This window comes from Rhinolophus ferrumequinum, chromosome 13 (assembly GCF_004115265.2).
Source record: "Rhinolophus ferrumequinum isolate MPI-CBG mRhiFer1 chromosome 13, mRhiFer1_v1.p, whole genome shotgun sequence".
In the NCBI taxonomy this organism is placed as follows: Eukaryota; Metazoa; Chordata; class Mammalia; order Chiroptera; family Rhinolophidae; genus Rhinolophus; species Rhinolophus ferrumequinum.
Genome location: NC_046296.1, coordinates 35,696,186 through 35,712,114, shown reverse-complemented (window position 1 = coordinate 35,712,114; position 15,929 = coordinate 35,696,186). Strand labels below are relative to the sequence as shown.

At 33.5% G+C, this 15,929-nt stretch overlaps 1 protein-coding gene across 21 annotated transcripts in view; it reads right to left on the bottom strand.

Moving 5' to 3' along the window:
• NRXN1 (neurexin 1) overlaps window positions 1–15,929 on the bottom strand; it is a 1,077,731-nt gene that overhangs the window by 843,094 nt on the left and 218,708 nt on the right. The gene's annotated exons all lie outside the window — the stretch shown is intronic.

Genomic DNA, 15,929 nt, shown 5'->3' with positions numbered 1-15,929 from the left:
AATAAAGGTAACATGCATCCATTGAGAGAAAAATAAATACTTCAGATAATTGCATTTTCCCACGACCGTCTGTTATTGATGAATGTAGCTCCAAAACATTCTAAAACAATCTTTTGAGATCAAATGTTGGCCTTAGAGTACAACAAATCTGAGGTCCAGCTAATTCCAAGAATTTCCTTATATGGTAAAGATGCTGCTTTGAGGCCAATGGATGCCACCTAGGATTGCATAATTTTATTCTTTCAAAAGTCTTTAAATGGTTGCTTCAAACCATTTAAAACACAGCATGCATGCATGCATGCACACACATGCACACATACACAGGATGAAAAATAAATTTCTGAAATTAAGTAATAATATTTTGCAGTGTTTTGACATTTGAAAATGAACCAAAGGATGTTTACTGCTGAATTATAGTGTCTTTTTGAAGAGTCAACACCTGACACTTCAAAAATGTTAATCTCTCCAATAAAGATTTGCAGCCAGAAATTCATCTTATAATATTAACAAGCATAGTAAGTAGCATTATTAGTGGAAATCTCTGCCTGAGTTCCATACATATATTCAATTTCCTCCCAAAATATATTTTGTTTGACACAACACAGAAATTAATCAGAAAAGCAAGCTAATACTTTAATAAAAGTGTTTGCATCTTACTTCGAGAACATTCATAAAGAAATGCATATCTTAGTAAGTGGGTCAGATAACATAAAATAATTATGAGGTGTAACTTTCTCATCATAATGATCTCATTTAAAAAGTTATAATATGCCCATTATATCTCAGCAAAGTTGGAGAAAATATAGTTGGCCTGCAGACAAATGAAGTAAGGATTTTCTGGTTTTATTCTTTAAACACAAAAAAAATATCTTGTCTCTCAAAAACCTGCTAAAGTAACGGTGATGATTTCCTTGAAAAATCACTGGGACTTAAATTTACAATACCTAATAATGTCTTTGGATTAGATCTTGCTAATTTCCCATCTTTCAGTTGTTGAAACACTTAAATTCTTTTTTAATTCCTAAATCTTACCATTATTGCCTGCAACCAATTTAGGCACATATGTGTTCTAGACCACAAGAACACATGGCTGTTTTCTGAATACAAAATAAATGATGTCAAATACAAAAAATAAATAAATAAATAAAGATGCAGACTTCTCTTTACCACTGAGAATATTTACACCACATTTTTATCACGTTTTTTGCCTACTTATAAAAATAGTGCTAAAGAGCTACAGTTGGTACTCCAAAACATATATAGTTGTGACCAGTGTTCTAGAGTTACTTCTGAATATTCTGCTAGACAAGTGCCAAGAGCACTGAGATTCTTTCATTAAAAAAAAAAAGAAGCCATACTAAAATTTATTACCTGATCTCATAAATTTAAAGCAATTGCAATACCCTGAAAGGCCTTTTATAAAATTTTATGTTACTCCAATAAAAGATAATAATCTAATGGACAGCTTCAAAAAGTCAAATATGAAAGATAACCATATCCAGTAAATAAGCTGTTTTCTACTAAATAGCATTTCATCAATTTCAAAAAGAGCATACTTTATTTTTCCTGTAATAATCTATTAGTAGTATCAACCTAAGGTAAAAACGTAACTTCATATTATGAGAGATATAAGTAGAAAATGAAAGAAATCAGGAATCATTAAGAAATTTCAGCATACATAGAAGTGTGACAATTTGAGATGATCTAGACTAGAGATGACTAACTCATCTACTTTTATCCAAATATTAAGAGTTCTATTTCTGCATGTGCACCTTGAGAATCCAGGTTAAAATGGAACTTTAATTATAGTTTTCAAGAAATTGGGTCATATATTTTTATCTTATTTAAACATTTGGTTTCCTGCAGTATATATTTAAATTATATTACTTTATGAAACCATCTAAATAAGAAGTCACCAGTCACTTCTGTGATTTTTTAAAAAGACATAACACGATGACTGACATATTGCAGCGTGTGATTGCCAAGATAACGGTGGACTGAATATTTAATTAAATTGAAATAATATCTATGTGGTTATACATATACCTCCAAATCAGACCAAACCATTTCCCCTATAAGGTCAAGATGTTGAGAGACAGAGAGAGAGAGAGAGAGAGAATAAGGAAAACACCCAGAAATTATAGAATATGAGCATTACACAAAGACATAGGAAAGTCTTGATTTTATCTTTAAAAATTTTTGTTATTTATCAGTCAGTGTCCAATATGGTTAACAGAAACAATGTTTTCAAGAAACATAGTGGGTATACTTATTGTATACTGAATATTTCAAGAAAAAAATCAAGTCAAGTTGCTATTAACCTCTGAGAAATTACCTTTTCTGATAGAAGCTATTTAAAACAACCTACAGAGATACTGGGGGGAAAGATCATTGACAATTTTCACTTGAAAGTATATATAAATATTTATCTGATTTATACTAAGGCCATTTGAAGCATGAAAGCAATAAAAGGAATCACTACGGGAAATATAGATGAATCCTGTTTTAAAAAATTCTAGATTATAAAACATCATCAAGAAATGAACAGGCAAATGATAAATGGGGGGGGGGACTTATAATGTACCTAAGACAAAAGAAGAATGGATTTAATAACTGTTGTACTCTAAAAAGCAGTACAACAATGTGCCGAACAACGAGAAAATTGGCAAAGGACATAAATGCTCATTTTACAATGAAGAAATTAAAAAGCAGCCATTAAATGATGTTTATGAAAAATATATTCAATTAAGTTTAAAAACACGAGTCAATAATGAGAAAAACATGAAAGATCTATGTCTACATGTGTATGTTTGTATATACACAAACACGTGTGTTTATGTATAAATATAGACATAAAATGATTCTATTTTACACTTTGGGTAGATATATAGCTCATATATATATAATATCATTTGGCAATAGATATAGTATATGCTATATATATATATGCTCTCTCCATATGAAATATACATAATGGGGTTTGTCTATTATACAATAAATATGTATAATTTCATATGGCTATTTAATATATATGAAATTATATATTGTTTCATGCAGTATATATTTAAATTATACTGCTAGATGACACCACCTAAATATCAAGTCACTAGTCACTTCTATGATTTTTACATAGGAGATTATATAAACATAACACAATGGCTTACGTATATCAGCATACATATCTGAATATATATAAAATTATATGAATATATACAAAATATTATTTGTACGTGTACATACTATATGAAATTACATAAATAGGCATATAGTTATGCCTATTTTCATATATATAAATTTATGCATAATTTAGCTATTAATATTGGGAGGGGAAAAAGATTAAATTCCAGAAGGGACTAAATTGATGTAGTATTAGTGGGCTTCTGTAGGGCATAAGAGAAACGCTTATTTTTATTTTATTGTTTTATAATTTCAAAATTGCTACAATAACATGTAGTGGTTTTTAATAGAATAATAAAATATATTTAAAAGTTTAAATATGCATAAGACCATGTTTGTTAGATTACATTTTATGCATAGTTATTTGTTTACTAAATATTTTATCTTCATTTTTGTTTTTTTTAAATCTTCATCAAAACAAATACAGGTAAATGAAAAAGTGTTCTCCAAGATTTTATATCTTTATTTTTGTACTATCTTCTCCTCCTTATTGCTTTTCCTATGTCAATCAGTTTCAGTTTACTTTTAGCTTTATTAGCAATATACTGTATTACATTTTCATAGCATTTCTATATCACGTTGAACCATATGACAGTGCCTTTTTGTAAGTAAAATAATGGCTGGTTATTGGCTATTTCATGTGGGCTTACCATTTTTCAAAGTGCATTTTCCCATTTGATCATCAACCTTGTCATAAGACAAAAAAAATACTACATGCACATGAAAAAAAATAGGATTTTAAAGAGTCATTACTAAATCTAGTCCAACTAGACCAATCAGATACGTGAAAGGAGTGGTGTTTTGATTGTAGGTTGAAGCTATGAATGTGCAGACACAAAGCCATCTTCCTGGTTAAGATCCACATTTCCATATTCCTTCTACAACCCACCTGCACCAAAAAGAACTACCATGATGATAAGCACGGAGCCTTCCTTCATTGAAGTAATTATTCTTTTCAGTATTCCTATTATTTGATTTTAACCTAACACATTTTATGTTCTCACTAATCTATTTTTTTTAATGCTGAGTTTGTTCTATCTAGATTAAAAAAAATAATAATCCAATTTTATTCAAAAAACAAAGTCTTACCCTTAGCAAGAGAATAAAAAAATTTAAGGGCAACAATTTGTGGAAATTTAATTGGGGTCATTCATTCCATTTTAGGGTAACTATGACAACTGCATAGAAAATGCAGCATTCATGCACTTCATCAATGAAAATATAGGACCAGGCTTTCTTCTCAACTTTTTAATCAACATACACTATATACACTATAGAATTTCATTACTAAGGTTGACTAATACCGAAAACCTCCATCTCTTTCCCCTTCTCATTCTCTAAGCCCTGGATGTCTACCAAGAAATCAATGCATAAACCAAGAATCATTGTTTTTTATTCACTACTTACACATTTACATGGCAAACAAAGAGTTTGAAAAGTACCTTCTGGAAGACCACAAAAGGAATCCTGGGAAATGGAAAATAACTTCTACTAGTGTATTATACAACATAAAATGTGAAAAAGACCTTCACTCCTATCTGCCCACTTCTCTTTCTAAATTTATACACATATCAAATAAAAATTCTAACTAAAATTTGGGCAATTCTCTTATACCATTTACAAATACTACTTCAAGGGTCTCACTAGAAGATTTAAAATCATTGAAGACCCCAAAAAGAAACATCTTATTTTAAAATACACAGAAGTATTTGATACTTATCATTTCCCCAAATTTATTATTTTTTGAGGTCATGTACCAAATTCAAATATTGTTATGCTTCCCCCTGATTTACCTAGCATTTTATTGAGAAAAAAGTGGACACCATTTGTTTGATTCAATTATTTACCTCAAAGGCAGAGAAAGTTCCAGAAAAATTCACAAAATAATACGTTGATGCACTTTCTGGTTCTTTCTATATCATAAAATCAGAAGTTGCACAGAGGAGAATCCTTAGAACTATGTCATATGATCAGAACATGTATGGGGCAGAACTCTTAGAATTATGTCGCAACTGGAAGATGAATTGATATCTGTTTTTCTCTGTTTACATTTTTCCTGTACATACAATCAAGTTACAGCAGTTTACCTTAACCATGTTCACAATAGTCCTACTTCATCCTTATTGAAAAGTCTGTTCCTTCCTTTATGATGAGCAACTTACATTTTGAAACTTTCTCATCATTTAAAGCAGGTATAGTCTGAGTGATTCTGTGTGTCCTGCATGTGAGGGGGGTGGGAGATGAGGGTAAAGGGGATCAAATATATGGTGATGGAAGGAGAACTGACTCTGGGTGGTAACACACAATGTGATATATAGGTGATGTATTACAGAATTGTACACCTTAAATCTATGAAACTTTGCTAACAATTGTCAGCCCAATAAACTTCAATTAAAAAAAAAAAAACGGCAGACACAGGTTTCCAGTGTACAGGTGCATTAGACAATGTGGCAACAAAGGCAGCAATAATTATAAAAGACATATTGACATTACATGTTTTCTAACTCCCACTAGGATGACTTATGTTTTGTAATTGTTATTTGATCAGGATGAAGGGGGTGAGGTAATTAAAATCTTTACAGGGCTTGTACTTGATATACTACAACAGAGTAACCATATGTGTGGGGTACATTTTAGGTATCGGGTTACCTTTGTGTCTTATGAGTCTCTGTTACTTAAGAATCCATGGCATTTAATCTGATTTCTAATGTTTAAATTATTAATTATTAAAATGCTTATACCCACATTTCTGGTATTTCAGGGAAGAAGCTGTAAAATAACTTAAAATTTTGTGTTATCTTAATAAATTTTTCATTAAAAGCATGAATAAAATGGTATTTCAAAAACTGTGGAGGGGGGCATGTATATGTGTTTGTGAGTGAAAGACAGATTTTGAGACTGAAATTTCGTTAAAAGATATACTTAAAAACTGGCTTAATTGATCTTTAAAGCAAAGCATTGTTTTCATACAATTGTATCCAAAGAATTGATTGTTTAGCATAGACTCACAGAATTTTCTATCTGAAAGGATCCTCAGAGCCCACCTTCCTACAGATCAAGTTATACATAAGCCTATCCAGAAAAAGCTAGAATATCTCTCTTTAGAGAATCACCTGTAAATGAACTAGTTCTTATTCCTGGAAAACAGCCCTGCTGTGTTTTTGGGTCCTCTTTCACCATATCTGGATAGACCTCAAGTTGTAAATAAACATCCAATAAGATCTGAAGTATAATTAATGCCACCAAAATACATGACTATTAATATTATTCGTTTTAATTGCATTAATTTAAAAATATTGTATCTGTTTCCTTAGAACCAACGCCCTGTGTTTTGCTCTCGATGTTAAAGATATAAATTCTATAGTGATGAGTCAAAGTCACAGTAGAAAACATACTATAGGTTATAAGGTGACCTATATAGTGTATTAAGAATGTTTTGGGAGAATAATGTTAAAGTATCTTATATTTAACATAGGGCTTCCACCAGATATTGTACCTCAGTTTACACATTTCACTGGTCCCTGTGTGCCTGGCCTAACTGAATGAAACAAAGAGCTTTTTGCTGAGAGAACAGGAATGTTTCACAGGATTCTTTCTTCCTCCATCATGAAAAAAATAACAATAAATCAAATAGCTTGCAGAAATCTTCAGGGTATGGTAGTAGGAAGCTAAACAAAAGGAGTAGATACAGAATTTGAAGGGAAAATAAAGATAGCATGGTTAGAAAGCAGATGGTGCTCACCTTGGATCTGTCTTGCTTCCTACATTAATGGAAAAGTCTTCAAAGCTTGCTGATTGTTTGACTTGGGGGTGCGGGTGGGGATGAAAAGTCTGAATCTTCAAAAGGAGAAGAGACGAGAGATGAAAGAAGAGAATGATCCCCATGTTTATGCAGTTAATGTCACGCACACCAGAGAAGCTTCTGGCCCTAATGCTGATGATCATTTGGGCTATGAGTTGGTAACTACTGTGTCCTACAGAAGGCTTGACCAAGTACTGTTTTTGCCCTACTAAAAGCAGAGATTCCACAGTTTAGTGATACAACAAAAGTCCTTCCATTCAAGATATTAAAACATAGATGAACCAGGGAGGATTTAGGTATCATTAGTAAAGATGAAAATGACACTGACTGCCTTAACATTGTTGGTAAATTACTTCTGAAATATTTACCTTTAAAAATATCATGAGGTCTCTCAGACTGCAGGAATTACACAGGGTTCTTGGATACTGCACATTGTGTCAAGAAAGAGGCAAGATTGAGGAAGCCACAATCTCTCTGTGTGTTCCTGACTGAATTTCCATGTTTGGGTAAATTTGATTTCTAATAATGAAAGTGAGGAGACCAAGAGAGAGAGACAGAGAGAAAGAGACAGAGAGAAAGCTATCCTAAAAGGAGATATAGGATAGTAAATGTTTTCCCAGTTAGCATCTTAGCAACTTTGAGGGGATTATAAAAAAACTGCTATGTGCGATTATACACCAAAAATTGAATGAGCTAGAAGAAACTGGAAAATTCCTAGAAAAGAACAACCTACCAAAATTGAGTCATGAATAAAAAGAATATCTGAACAGACCAATAATGAGTAAGAAGATTAAAGAGGTAATCAAAAACCTTCCAAGAAAGAGAAGTCCAAGACTAGATGGTTTCACTGGAGAATTCTACCAAACATTTAAGTAAGAATTAATACCATTCATTACCAAACTCTTCTAAAATTTGAAGAGTTGGGAATACTTCCAAACTCATTATATGAAGCCTGAATTACCCTTATAACATAACTAAACAAAAACACTGTAAGAAAAGAAAGTTATAAGTAAACATCCCTGATGAATATAGATGAAAAATTTCTTAGAAAGCCAAAAGTAACATCACAATCAGTGATGAAAAACTGAAAGCCTTTACAACTCAACAACAACAACAACAACAACAACAATCCAATTAAAAAAAAAATGGACAGAGTACCTGAACAGGCACTTCTCCCAAGTAGACATACAAACAACCAACAGATATATAAAAAGATGCTCAACTTCACTAGCTGTTAGGGAAATGCAAGTCAAAATCCCAATGAGATACCACATCACAACTGTTAGAATGCCTGTTGTCCACAAGATAAGTACTAACAAGTGTTGGAGAGATTTTGAAGAAAAAGGAACCCTTATACACTGTTGGTGGGAATGTAAATTGGTACAGCCACTATGGAAAACAGTATGGAGGTTACTCAAAAAATTAAGAGTAGAATTACCATACAACCTAGCAATCCCTCTTCCACCCAAAAAATATGAAAGCATTTATCTGTAAAGATATATGTACCCCTATGTTCATTACAGCATCATTCACAGTGACTAAGAGATGGAAACAAAACAACAGAAGTATAAATAGATAATTTAGACTACATCAAACTAAAAATCTTCTATGTCACAAAGGAAATAATCAATACAGTGAAAAGACAACATATAAAATGGAAAATATTTGCAAAGCATGTATCTGACAAGAGGTTAATTTCTAAAATATATAAGGAAGTCCTAAAACTCAATACCAAAAAAACAAAATAACCTAATTAAAAATAGACAAAGGACTTGAATAGACATGTCTCCAAAGAAGATGATACAATGTCCAACATGTATATGAAAAGATGCTCAACATCATTAATCATCAGGATAATACAAATCATAACCTCAATGAACTATCACCTCACAAAACATAACAGACAATAACCTGTGTCGTCAAGGATGCAGAGAAATTGGAAACCTTGTGCACCTTCAGTGGAACTATATAATGGTGCAGTTACTACAAAAAACAGTATGAAGTTTTCTCAGAAAAATAAAAATAGAACTACCATATGATTAAACAACTCCGCTTTTGGGTATTTATCTAAAAGAACTGAAAACATGATCAGAGAGAGGTATTTGCACTCCATGTTTATTGCTGCATTATTCACAGTAGTCAGGAGGTGGAAATAACCTAAAAGTCCACAGGTCAATGATTAGATAAAGAAAATGTGATATATACATACAATGGAGTATTATTCAGCCTTATAAAAGAAGGAAATCCTGTAATATGCTACAACATGGATGAACCTTGAAGACATTATGCTAAGTGAAATAAGTCAGTCACAGAGGACAAATACTGTATGATCTACTTACACGAGGTATCAAAAGTAGTCAAACTCATAAAAGCAAAAATAGAATGGTAGTTGCCAAGAACTGGGGTGAGGGAAAAATTAAGAAATTAGTGTTCAGTGTGTACATAGTTTTAGTCACGCAAGATGTAAATATTCCAGAGATCTCTAGATCTGTCATACAGTATGCATACACTTAACAATACTGTACTGAACACTTAAACTTTTGTTTAGAGAGTACATCTCATGTTATGCAATTTTTTTTTTTGTATTCCAGTAAAAACAGGAAAAGAGAAAAAATAAATGTAAAGAAAAGAATCACTGACTTGAAAGCAGCGATTCTTTGCTTGAATTACCACTACGGTCATGGTCACCCTGGCATTAAAAAAACAAAACAAAACAAAAACCTGGTTGCTCATTCAGCCATAGAATAATGATTATAATCCCTGACTCATCAGTATTTGCCAGTTGACACTGAGCTGAGCCAACTGTGCTCATGAAAATCCCTTTGTTGGCCATTTCCATTTCCATTATACCATCACACTGACTTGTCCTTGGGTGAACCAGCACCACTCTGCTTACTGGTTAACAGACATGTTTTCCATCTGCACATGCTGGTCACAGGTCACTTTGTCCTTAAATTTAATTGCAGACTACCCTTCAAAATAAGTAGAGAAGAATCGTAAATATTGAAACGGTTGGTCAGCAAGGCTGGATTAACTAGGGCTCATTCTCTTTCCTGAGTATGTCTTTAACAGCCCATGTTTGGTACTCTCTTAGCCCTGGGGATGGGAATGTGGAAGAGGGAGCCATTAAGTGGTCTAGAAAATTGCTCTGGCCCACCCTGATTTCGCTCCTCTTTAAAATCGTATTGAATTTATTACTCCTTCAATTTGGCTTATTGCAGAATTGCTTTCCAATAGTGTTTATAATTATTCTGTTTCCACATTAGATGATCTCACTCTGTTATTTTTACTTTCTCACACTACTTCCTGCACAGGACTGTATCTTCCATAAGCTTACTGCTTGAGTGATTCCAAATAATTGAACTCACATGACTTTTCTGCAGTTCAGTGGAGGGTGGCCTTTTGACAGGATAGAGGAGAACCTTGACCTCAGTATTACTCAGGTCTACTGCTAAGGACTTATTCTGACACCACAGAAACTTTTTCAATAATTATTTAATTTGTTGAACAGATGATATACTCAAAAATCAAAAAAGCACAAAAAGACGTATAGTACAGTTTCCCTCTTACCTTTGTCTGCCTTCTGCCCTTCGTCTTCTCCACGTCCTCCTTCTCGGTGATCCTGAATAGTAGATAGCAATGCCTAAAGTTTCTCAGATACCTCTAAACTAGAACAGTTCTGTTTTCAGTGGTACAGTGTTTCCCCGAAAATAAGACTGAGTCCTATACTTATTTTTGCTCCAAAAGATGCATTAGGGCTTATGTTCAGGGGATGTCATCCTGAAAAATCATGCTAGGGCTTATTTTCCAGTTAGGTCTTATTTTCATGTTTCGGGGAAACACGGTAATGAAAGAAGAGAGTCTGGTGTGGTTTCAGGCTCTGGTTTCCAGGTACTGCCTGTCAGTCAGCAATCAGAACCCTGTGTACTGCTGAATTCTCAAAAGTCAATTAATCAACCACTGAAACAACCAACCAAATTCTTACTGAACATTCAGGAGGAGTAGAATTGTGTTATGGGTTACTGAGAGAATAGGAATAAAAGTACATGTGAAGTTACTAATCTTAAAACATATAGTGGAAAACTCACCAAATCTACATGAAATTGTCAATAGAAGAGTATTTTTTTTCTAATTAAGTAAGTGTGAGATTTTCAATATGCATTTATCCCTGTCAACATAATTATTTAGGTCTTGGCAGAACTTTAAGTGCCACCAATGCCAATCCACTCATTCAACTAATGAGAAAACTGAAGTTCAGAGAAGCAGCAAGGCTTATCATTAAGAACATGAAGTCTAGACCCCAGCCTGGCTCAGTTTAAATCCTAGCTCTACCATTTTGCAGGTGTGTGACATTGGGCAAACTACCTAACCTCTTTAGTCTTAAGTCTTCCCATCTGTAAAATGGGTATAATAAGAATATTTCTTTCATAGGATTGTAGTGATTATTATGTGGGTTAATATAGGTAAGTGGCTGAGTAAGATGCCTGACACAGAATGAGCACTATAGAAGTGCAAGCTAGTATCATGACAGGTTAAGTGATTTGTGGAATTTGGAAGAGCTAAATGGCACAGAAAAGGGTATTGGCTGATAATATTACATACTGAATTATTCATTTCAAACCATGAAAGAAATACTGAATTTATAATAAGGTAATGGCACAGTATACAAGTGAAAAAAAAAGAATTTAAGAAAAACCATTTATGACAACATGGATGGACCTAGAAGGTATCATGCTAAGTGAGATAAGCCAGACAGAGAAGGATAAATACCGTATGATCTCACTTATACGTTGAATCTTAAGAACTTAAAAAAAAAAAAAGAAGAAAAGAAAAGAAAAAAAAGAAGACTCATAGATACAGAAAACTGAAGATTACCAGTTGGGAAGAGGGTTAGAGGGCTGGGTGAAAAAGGTGATGGGATTAAGTACAAATAAGTACTTAGAAAACAATCATGGGGATGTAAAGTACAGCATAGGGAATATAGTCAGTTAATACTGTACTAACTATATACCTGCCAGATGGATACTAGACTAATCGGGGAGAATCACTTCATAAATTATATAAATGTCTAACCACTATGCTGTACACCTGAAACTAATATAAAATAACATTGAATGGCAACTATAATTGAAAAAAAAATTTTAAAAAGAATCTAAGAAAACTAGAGTGGATGAAGGTAATACGTGAATTGGGGATTGAGGTAGCTCATAAATAAGGAAACAGAAAATCAGGAAAGTGGACAAAGAAGCAAGTTTTCATAAGTATCTTCGGGCCAGGAAACAGGTCTTAAAAAATCTAAATCTGCTCTAGCTAGAAATGCTTCCTTTTGTTTTTCTTTTTATATTTTCTATGAAAAAAAAAAAGAACGGAAAGTAAGGATACTCAGGTAAAACTTAAATCTTTGGGTAGAAAAACATTTTAAACACTAACTTATTTTTCAATCAGGACTGTGGAACTTCTAGTCTTTGTTCTCTACTTGAGAGTCTACTACATTTGATTTAAGAGTACAAAGAAATACAAAGAATGAGCTACTGCTCATCTGTTCCCATGTGTGTGCTAACATGGATTTTAAAAATATGAAAAAGTAAATTTAAAAATTTAGCAAATGTTTCCTTCTTACTTTAAAATAAATTTAATTTCCCTTTAAATTCTGTCATGAAATAATTTTATCTTAGTATCTAAAAGAATTACTAAATGTGCTATGTTTCAAAGTATTAATTCATGCTTTTATTGAAGAAAAAAAGGAGAGTAAAGCTCACAAGTACCACTGATCTACAATTTTCAGTTGTATTTCAGTGACTAAACAAGCAATAGAGAAATCCTTAAAAATAAATATTTTTCCGGCAAGAAATGCACAAATATATCCTAGACTTGTGGAGTTCCCGCCTTTTGTGGGTCGCCCACAGGCTGCAGCAAGCCTGTAGAGCTTTTAAAGACATGGCAGCCAAATCTAATCAAACTGAGATTACAACGGAAAGCAAAGGAATCTATTTTATCCAAGATTTAATTTTGAGAAACAAGAAAGAGGGGGAAAGTACCTTGCACATATAAGCTAATTAGCAACCTTGCTAATGTAGTCCTTTGGGTATTATTAAATCCTCGTCATTCTTCTTTCCTACCAAATTTAATATACTACGAGAACTAGTTAGCAAAGTTATAAAAATAATGTAGTTAAGAGTCTGTCAGTACAGCTTAAGCCCCTGCCTAGAATTTACAACCTAGACTTTTATTAAATTACAAATACTTTACTAACAGTTATCATTTATACATTGTCTTGAATTAATTTGATTGAATCTCTGACATACTATGGGTTACCGAGCATAATTTTTGAGCAACGGCAAGGGCAAACGATTGCATTTCCAGCATTCAGTCACTCAGCTTCATTAGACAAAGGGACTGTACACGTCGATTGTCCGTGTGCACTTGTGTACACAGAAACCTGGGCACCGTTGAGCCTGCAAGACTTCTAGCAATTGCTTTGAGTTTGTCTTTAATTACTTACATATTAAGATCTCTGCAGGCAGGCGACGCTTCAAATGATAGGCCAAACAGTTCCTTCAGAAGTCATTAAGCAGAGTGTAGCCAAATATATTTCAGTTGTCATGCAATTTTGAAAACCCATTTAAAATCTATCCTAAACCTGTTAAAGTAACAAGAAAGACTGAGGTGTCTGCCTATAGCCCTTGGCTACCAATTGTAAACCGGAAGGGCTGCAAATTTGAAATAGATAGAAATATTTTCCTAGGAAGAACAACAGAAAGTAACAATACCTACCATCTTACAGCTATAGTAAAATAAAGACTTTACATTAAAAGAAAAGTCACAAAGTAGTTACTCAATAAATGCTAGCTAACCTTTGTTACCATAATTAGTGGCACAGGTAACATCAACAGCCAATTCCTGATTCACATAGCACTGCTTTCTCAGTGGATTAATTTTGTTTCCTCAACCTACACTGCAGGACAAATAAAGTCTTGTTTTACCCAAAGCATGCAATGTCTATATGCTGGTTCAGTTTGCCAAACTGTTCTCTATGCTCCTAGAAGACAAATAATTAATGTTAGGTCCTAGAGAGCACGCAGTATAGTGCTGGGTCCACTATGATATTCAGTAATTGGTTATATACTGCTTGACTCTTGAAGGACTCAATGATAAAGAATCAAACAGGAATTGACGAGTGGGCTCAATCAGGAATGGTTACCATCATGGATGTAAATTTAAATTCTGGGTCCTTAACACCTGTGTCAAATGTTTGTGCAACATGATGAACTGACTCTCCTCTCGGTGAATGGCAAAACCACGGATACCTGTGTGCGCTTCGTTGCCTCCTATCCCCACACTGTCTCACATACCCTGTGAATAAGGGAGGAGAAATTAGATAGCCAGACCATCCAGCATAGAAACAGTCTGCTGCTTATAAAGCAGGATTTGATGTAGGGGATAACAGGGAAGAAGACAGAGCCACAACTGTCCCTACAGAGTCACCTAACTACATTTTTTCATAAACACACACACACACAGAAAAGGAGCGGGGAGTGAAATTGTGAAATTAGGGGCTGGCTGGGGAGAAGAATCAATATTTATTGAATGCTTGTTTATATCAATATATGAAAAAGTTATCTGAATAAACAAAGAAAAATATGACTAGTGTGGCATATTATTATTGCTATAATTCAAGCCTTTTGATTGTGTGTGTGTGTGTATGTGTGTGTGTGTGTGTGTGTGTGAGAGAGAGAGAGAGAGAGAGAGAGAGAGAGAGAGAGAGAGAGAGAGACACCGAGAGACAGAGACAGAGAGTTGGATGTACAAAACTAGTAAATATGGTATTTTACAATCTTAACTATTTTAACTGTATGACTCTTTGGCTCATTCTCACTCAATTTTAAATATACAGATGGAGGGGCAGGCAATGCGTAAAAAAAAATTTACCATTCCTAAAATTCTATAATTTCATGATTCTGAGCATAAAAGTAGCTTCTTTTAAAACACTAGTGTGTGTTTAAGCTGTGTGACTCCCTGAGAATAGAATATGCCATGGCCAAACAAAGGAAATAGAGGGCTATTACTTTTACTCATATTGCAACTCATGCCCGATTTCATAAATATCACAAAATAAGATTTGGTTGTAATTAATTGTTCCATAGCAGTTAATTTTTTAAAAAGAGTTGTGGGAACCCACAATAATCCAATAATCAGCGGTAAATAATTTTCATGTTTATAAAATGCTTTGGGAAAATACGCCTTAATACTTAGTTTTCCAAATGGTACTACTCTTGTAAGCAATAAATATGACCCTCTGGCTATAATATTGAAAAAAAATAATAGGAAGAACAAAGTAAACTCTTTTAAAAACTTATTTTCAAATGTCACCATAGCAATAAATTATTGATTTCCACATGTAAAATTAATGTTTTTATTTATGAAGTCCTTTTAACTCTCAGTAAGATAATATATAACTTTGCTTTAACTGACCATTTTATTTTCAAGAATTCTAGAGTTTGAATGAACCCAATTAAATGTGCTCTGTGTGTCTTTCCCGTCTGGCCTTACCAAGGCTCACAATGTGAGTTCTGTTCTACTTGCTGCTGGGGGAAACCACACAGGAACCCAGAGAATACTGCCTGCTGCAAAAAGAAAAAAAAAAAGAGCTCATTTCTTCATAAAGTCTCTGGCTGTGGCCATACAGAACACAGCATCCGTTTATAGATTCTCCTAATTGGCACCAGGCCATTGTCTGGGCTTGTACTTCTTTCCTGGCAAATGCAGCTCAGTTTTATCTGTGCTCTCCCATAGATTCAGCTACCAATACCTACAGATTTGGATTATGAAAAATTAGCTAGGCAGGTAAAAAGAATTAAAATTTGAAACAGTTCAGTAGCTTGGCAGGAAGAGCGAGGGAGGCCCAAACTGCCTTGAAGAAGTATTTTGTGGAAATGAACAAAGCCCGTGT